This window comes from Nuphar pumila, chromosome 6 (assembly GCF_984573655.1).
Source record: "Nuphar pumila chromosome 6, dmNupPumi1.hap1.1, whole genome shotgun sequence".
Taxonomy (NCBI): Eukaryota; Viridiplantae; Streptophyta; class Magnoliopsida; order Nymphaeales; family Nymphaeaceae; genus Nuphar; species Nuphar pumila.
Window position 1 is genome coordinate 501,976 of NC_143254.1, and position 7,577 is coordinate 509,552.

The window sequence follows — 7,577 nt, forward strand, 5'->3', positions numbered from 1 at the left end:
TGTCTGGATAATAGTTAATTTGGTAATGTTTTACCAAAATATTCTATTACATTTGTTTTTTTTGAGATCCTACAAAATTGAGGTAATTTAACATTTTCTCTATACCCCTGCCTATATATAAATATATTTATATTGATTATTTAAGCACAGACAGAAAAGGATCCACTGAAAACATCTTTTTCATATTTCTGTAGAAGTCCATCATTGGCATCCGTCACCAAAAAAATACCATTGCCAAAAATCATCAATTCATCATTACATGGAAGTTTTAAAAGACTAGACTAGTGAGACTGAACGCAGCCTTGTGTCTATTTAGTTCACGTAAATGGTTTTTCCAAATACACAAGTATTGAAATACCAACTGCGGCCTGCGGGTGTGATGAGAAACCACTGTCTAGCATGAGTCAACTAATTTGGCGAAAAAAAAACATGTAAATATTGCACAATTAATTTGATAGACCGGAAAGAGGGGAGGAGGGGAGTTGCGGGTAATTTGGAGGGGTTTATCAATGTGATATCCATAAAAGGATGACATTTTAGAGACTGAATGAACATTTTTTAGGGAACAATTTTGCTCTGGGTTTATACATTCATGCTTAAATAAAACATGCTAAATGAGTTTTTAGGCTTTTTGGGTGTTCTTCTCGTGGTTCTGACCCAATAAATGTGTTGGACATGGTCGATGTACTAGAAAACCACATCTGGATCATGTGCTTTAGATGAAAAATTGATATTTGGAGCCTAAATTTTTTATAAAGTTTTTGGACCGTTGATTTTTTTTTTTAACCTTATAAAAATCCACCTGTGTGTTAGAATTGAACGCTTCAAGAGCTGATCACAATAAAATCAAGTTCATAGATCACAGCTGTACGGTCAGAATTAAAAAAAATAAATAAAAGAAAACAAAAAAAACCCAAAAATCCTTTTTAGAATGCTTCATTTAGCATATTTTATTTAGCACTAATATATTATCCTTTTGATTATAAAAAAGCTAATTTATTTCTAGTCCATCAACTACAATTTGACGCCATATATTTAATTGTTCAAGGATGTTGGCAAAGTATTTAACTCAAAAAATGTTCAGTATCGGTATCGACCCTGTATCGTTTGGCTAATGATTCAGGTGAATGGGCCCGATACTATACTCAAATGAATCCTTTAAAGTATTAAAAAATAGCTGATTCATGGGTGAAGGTTATTGATTTTCTGCCCATACGATACGTACCGGTACTGACAACATTGCTCAAAACCATCGAGGCTCTGTTTGAGAGCCCTACAATGGAATGAATGGAAACACCATTTCCATGCGTTGCCAAAATACGGTGATGACAATTGAGTTGCCAAAAAAACTCTGCTTGTGACGGTTGTTGAAATGAGGTGTCATGACTCATGACTACCGTCAACTCCGTTCCCAATGCACTGTTTTAGCATCACAACTGCTCCCAAACAGTAGAGGACATGTGAGCACGGGGTGATACTGCAATACACCTCCATTTCAAGGCTCCCAAAACAGAGTCTACCCGGTGTGGAGAGGAGATGAGAAAAAGGTAGTGGAGAAGAAAATGAATGACGAGGTTGGAGTTGTATGTTAGAGAGAGAGAGAGAGAGAGAGTGTGGATGGTGAATCAGCAGATTGTGTTCCCCGTAGAAATAGCAACGAACGCAAGGGATAGAGCTATAAACCTCACCCATTTCATCTGATGAATATTTCAAAATTTCAGACATTAATGTAACCTTATAAGGTGTGAAGTGCGGAGAAACCACGCCAAGCAGAAAAAACTTATTATCGAGAACAGACAACCATTTCAAGTTGAGAAGGAATGGTGCTAGGAATACCATCAATAGTCCAAAAAAGATTTTTCATATTAAAACAAATATGCAGTTGCTTGGAAATCACACACCGTAGCCAGCCACATGGGCATGAGATATGATGGTAGTCTACAGATGGATGATTAGGTCGTCATTAGGAAATCGGAAACGACCACAGACCGACATCACACAATCGCAATACGAAAGGCAGAGTTTTTTTTCTTCATTCAGCCACTCTCTTCTTCTCTTTCTCTGATTCAGTTTTCCGCTTTCCAGGACTCGGTTTTGTTCAATTACGACATGAAACTGAAGTTCAAAAAGTAAAGGAAAATTTCCAATTATCGACCCGACTTCTGTCTCATACCCAAAAGCAGCGTCAAGTTTTTAGGAAGAGACATTTCATGACCCACCTTTTCAATGAAATAATGAAACAAGGACCTCAGACTGATCAGCTCAAGGCAACCGTGGTTGTGCATGATAAATTTACTAAGCTAATATATATAAGCAAAAAGCAAATATTTCATAGAGTTAGTTAACCAAAATTCATTGAAAAGATCGGTTTCAAAATGTCCTCACCGAAAACGTGGGTCGAGTTTTTGGAACACGAAAGTTAGGGTCACTCTAATTTTTTTTTTTTAAGTTATAACCCGAAGGAACCGCACCTGGAACGAAGACCTATACTCAGCCTGCAATCCGGCAGCATAAAACTCGAGGCTAGGATCCCTAACCCAAGGGCCTTGGCTTGTACAGAGAGGCATGATAATCGAAACTTGATTGCCCGTCTAGCAGCCAAAGCCCCACCCCCACTACCCCAACCTCCCCTTGGGACGGTCACTCTAAAATCTAAATGAAGTTTTGGCGAAAAATAAAAGATAAAAAAGGAATTAGCTCGTACAGTTAAGATGGTACGCGAAATGGCAGGTCAAGGACATTTGCACTACCCCAACCTCCCCTTTTACGCCACATCAAAAAGCTCTGGTTGTTTACCGACCAGAAAACAGTAAAGAAGCGGCATGATTAACAAGGAAGCTGTTACATTTGCATCTGTAAAAGCGAGGGGAGGAAAGACGGAACAAAGTCAACAAGGAAAAAGGGCCTATGACTTTATCTACGTCCCGAATACCACACAGTTGCCTTTCTATCGACGGTCATCACAGCGTGCCGTAGAGAGAGAGAGAGAGAGAGAGAGAACTGCGTTTTAAATGCAAAAATTCGGTGTCCTTGGTAATCGCCTTCAATTGCCGTTCTAACTTACCACTGCAGCAGAACCAACCACATCGCATTAAACAGAAACAACTCCAAACCTTCAAGCTCAAATGACTCGCTGGCTTTTCCCAGTAATAGCTTTACCTCCTCTAAGCCACACGAAGGCCGATACCAGGCCAATATTACCATTCGTCCAACCACAACAACAATGCAAACATAGAAATGATGGGATAGCAAGAACAAGCAGAATGAGCACGCAATGGATGAATAACAAAATGGACTAGTTAAGCTATGGCTAACGACAAAGAATCAAGCAGAGAGAGAGAACAACGGCGCATTTGTTATTACACTACCTGCAATGATAAAATGTGATGGAGCCATCCTCATCTTTCAAGAAGAGGGAGAATAACTACTAGCTAGTAGCTAGGAGAGGTGGTGTTGTAAATGCTGACGACCAGCACCAGCAGTATCAGCAGAAGCGGCGGTGCAGGTGGAGGGCATGGTGATGGGCCTCCTCCATGCAGAGGCTGTCAGCAAGGAGAGGTCCTTCCATCCCATCTTGAGCATGCCCTTCTCCTCCACCAAAGTGTAACCCTCGCTCGGGAACATGCCCAGCAGCAGGGTGGCCTGCGTGGCAGCGTTTCCTGCCAGGGACATCCCCCGGAAGCCCGCCTCCCTCATCGTGTCCCTCCAGCTCTCGAAGCGCAACTCGCCGCTCCTTCCGGGCCCACCCACCGCCAGCACGTTCCTTATCTCCCTGGACAACAGGTCCTCCTCAACGGCGTGCCTCTCCTCGCTGTCCTCGGCGTAGCTCGCGCCCAGCGAGTCGAAGATGGCTGAGTAGTAGTGGATGGCCTCCACGAAGCGGGCGAGGAAGGGACCTCCGTGGCTCACGTCCTGCTCCACCAGCGTCACCACCTTGGGCTCCAGCCGCTGCACCACCCACAACGCGTTCCTGTCCGACCCCGTCACGTCGTACAACGAGTGCCTGGACCAGTGCACCGCCACGGCGTCAGCGTTGCTCACCCGGATGCGGTCGGGGTCCAAGTCCCCGACCTTGTCGGCCACAGGGATGAACTCGAACGGCAGGCCCAGCGTCTCCGCGAAGTCAGACAGCCGCTTGCCCGTCGCCTCCAGGGACTCCGGGGAGGAGCCGACGCCCGTCAGCCTGACGAAGGGCGGGCCCCCTGGCCGGGACGCCAGGATGTGGAACAGCCCCGGCCACTGCAAACCCTGCATGATGTCCAGGTCGATGATGTGGACCCGATCCTCCCTCTCGAACGCCTCCTGTATCGCCTGGTTGGCCGTGAAGTGGGAGAACTTGACCAGCGGGCTGATGCCGTTGAACACCTGGAAGGCCGCCACGATCTTCTGGCTGTGGGTGCACGCCGGCAGTGGAGCGTAGACGCCGATGCACGAGCTCACGAGCCGCGCAGAGATGGCGGCGGAGAAGTAGGCGGCCACCCGCTGGGCCGACGACCCGAAGGGCGTGGAGAGCTCGCTGATCTCCAGCAGCATCCTGTTGGCCTCCTCCAGGTTCTCCGCCGAAACGGCCTCGGCGCACTGCAGCAGAAGCGTCAGCAGGTGCAGCCCTTCCTCATTCCGCTGCTGTTGCTGTTGCTGCTGGATACGGCTTGTGGTGGCCGGGCCGGCTGCGGGCGACGCCTTGTGATGATGATCGTTGGATGACTTCTTGGCGGAAGCGGGTGGGGACTGGCTGCAGGAGGTCGGAGGCACCGCAACACAAGCAGGAGAAGCCAACCTCTGATTCTGAGGGGGCAAGTTGTATTGCAAGGAGAGATGGGGAGAGGTCGTGGTGATGCCGACGGCTGAGGTAGCGTGGGATGCCGCTCCCTCTTGGCTTTGGGCACGGGAGCCCCAGTGCACCGAGGGGGGGTTGTTGAGGTGGTGATCGATGTTGGGGGGCGGGGGGTAATTCTCCACCAGGCTTGATGAGTCGAGGTACAACTTCAAGCCAGAGCCGGGGAAAGCCTGATCTCTCTTCCTGATGCTACTGCCGACGATGTTAAGCGATTCTGTGAGAGATCGGAGCCTTTGCTCGATGAGGAGGGCGAGGCCGGGGTTGCAAGGATAGATGATCTCTCTGACGTTTTGGATCAGCTGGGGGATGGATACATTGGTGGATGAGTGGATCAAGTCTTTGATGATGTCATCGATCCAGGCGGTGGCGCTTGCGTTAGTCCCGGTGGAGCATTCGTCTATCGCGAAAGTGGAAGATGGGGACGCGTGCGGAGGAGGCATTGAAATGAACGTGCTGCCTTCCCTCTCAGCTAACGTGAAGGATGCCTGCTGCTGCTGCACAACGGCGGAGATCTCCGTCCCACCACACAGAGGCGGTGGGAGGATGGGTAGGGTTAGGGGTAGCGTAGGTGGTTGTGGAGGGTCGACAAAAGGCTCCTTCATAGGGAATCCATGAGTCGTGGCGGTGGGATTGGGAATGTGTTGTCGAGGGAGTGAGGGAGGCAACATGTCCGAATGCCAGGCGGAAACCCCCATCTGAGGAGGAGGAGCGTTGTCGAACTCCTGTTGTTGAAACCACCACCTTGGTTGCGGTCCTCCTACTTCAAGCTGTGCGTCTACGAGGTATTGACCCGTCGTAGCAGCAGCAGCAGCAGCACCATCGAATCGCCGGAAAGGCCTCTGAGGAGCAGATGTGGACGAGGGGGATGCTGATGGTGAGGACGGTAGTGGGTGGTTGTCACCGTGGATTTGTGTGGATGGAACGTCCATCTCGGCCGCCGTTCTCTTCCTGGTCGCCATTTTGGCTTCTGCTGATGCCGTTGCGAACTTTGGGGTGTGGGAATCACCGAGTGGTGTCCGTGCCTGTGCCTGTGAGCGTTCCTGCCTTGGTGCAGCACAGGCGGAGGATCTGTTTCCGAGCGTAAGGCAAGCAGCCATGAAGAAGGAACAACCGGCGTGGCTCAGCAGATGAATCCAAGCAAGGTGCGTGGGTATACATGTGGTTAAACGGAGGCATCGGGGTTCAAAAGACAAGGGGGAAAACGGTGGTTAGAATCGGACATTCGGCAACGCAAGGAGGATTCCCTTGAGCAAAAAATTATTGAGTCTAAGAGATGAAAAATGAGGAGGGAAGGAGGCCGGGAAACGGACAGCACCAGTTTTGGGGCAGTCAGGGGGGACCTGGTGGATTTGGATGTTGTTGCTGTTGTTGTGATTTGAAAATTAAAAGAAGACGACAGACGGGGGGAAGAGAGAGAGATGGGAAAGACTCACTAGACTACTAACTGAGAGGGGTGCAACGTGATGGTGTGATGAGGCACTCACAGCAAACGTATTTTTTCAGGATTTGCTCGTCGTTGAGCGTTTAACGTATTTAGAACGGAAGAGTCAGAGTCATCAAGGCGTGTCTGGGCTGCTGTCGTACTCATCATGCCACCCGTCTGGCCCCAAACCCTACTTACTCCCTTAACTCCTACGCCCAACACCCTCGAGAGACCAGACCCCTTCCAAATTCCATCATCATCGCCACCATCACATCCATCAAACTTGAAACAAAGAAATAGAATAGGACGACTCGTTACATCCCCACAATTGTTTTTTTGTTGAGGGGAAGACAAGGAAATCCATTAATTAAAATAAGTAGCTGATGAGAGGAACAAACAAATCTGGAACATTTTTCATGATTTTAAAAGAGGGGGGTCTCTCTGTCTCTCTCACGCTTCTAATTTTACCTAATTCTTTTGTTAATATTAAATAGGTAGGATAGGTGTCACACTGTCAATCTTTTTCCAGGGTTTTGTGCGCGGCCTAAGTGATGGTTCTGTTCATCCCTCATCACCGACTCACAAACTGAGAAGTATGCAAACGCCCTAAGGGACTTATCCAAAACTCTTAATTGGCACTTCTGTTGTGCTTATACTTATAAGTCTGATTTTATAACTTTATAAAATAACTGAACAACTCGGATGATGCCTGGACAGACTCCCACCTATCTCGGACGTTGAGGCAACTGCCAACGGCTTTAAGCAGGTGGCTGCCTTTTCAGGCTGCCACCTCACTGTCTGCAGTGGTTGGATCCATTTAACAACGGCCGAGTAGGGGGCAAGCCTCGCGACTGCCACCCAATTTTCAGCCCGTAATTTCGGACTTCGGCATCGTGCCAAGGCACCATGCGGTCAGGCAGCTGATAATAACTATCAATTTCCTGCCTTCTCCTTAGGGTCGACTCTCTCATGGCCCAAGCCTTTCGGCCGGTCACTCCATGCCCTTCAAAGTTTCCCACCTGTTGTCTGGACTGCACAACACTTGTTCTTCGGCCATCTTTTCGTGAACCTTGCCTTAGTCCAAGTGTCTTCCTGAGAACAACTGCCTTAGTTGGCTTGACTTCTCGCCAATATTCGCTTGCTCATGTTAGCTTTGTAGGCACCGCCTATGTAGCTGTGAGCTCGAATGCCTCAGCCGAGTTGCCTTGCCTTCTAGTGTAGTCGCTGCTCAATATTTTTGTCCCTCAAGCTTTATGCACTAGTAGTCACTCCATCTGCCGGCCGCATGCTAGCTTCCAATAGCCACCTAACCATTGG

At 48.3% G+C, this 7,577-nt stretch overlaps 1 pseudogene; it reads right to left on the reverse strand.

The window, feature by feature from the left end:
* Nucleotides 1-3,364: 3,364 nt before the first annotated feature.
* Nucleotides 3,365-5,934, reverse strand: LOC149833584 (protein SCARECROW pseudogene; annotated as a pseudogene).
* Between the last annotated feature and the right edge of the window lie 1,643 nt (nt 5,935-7,577).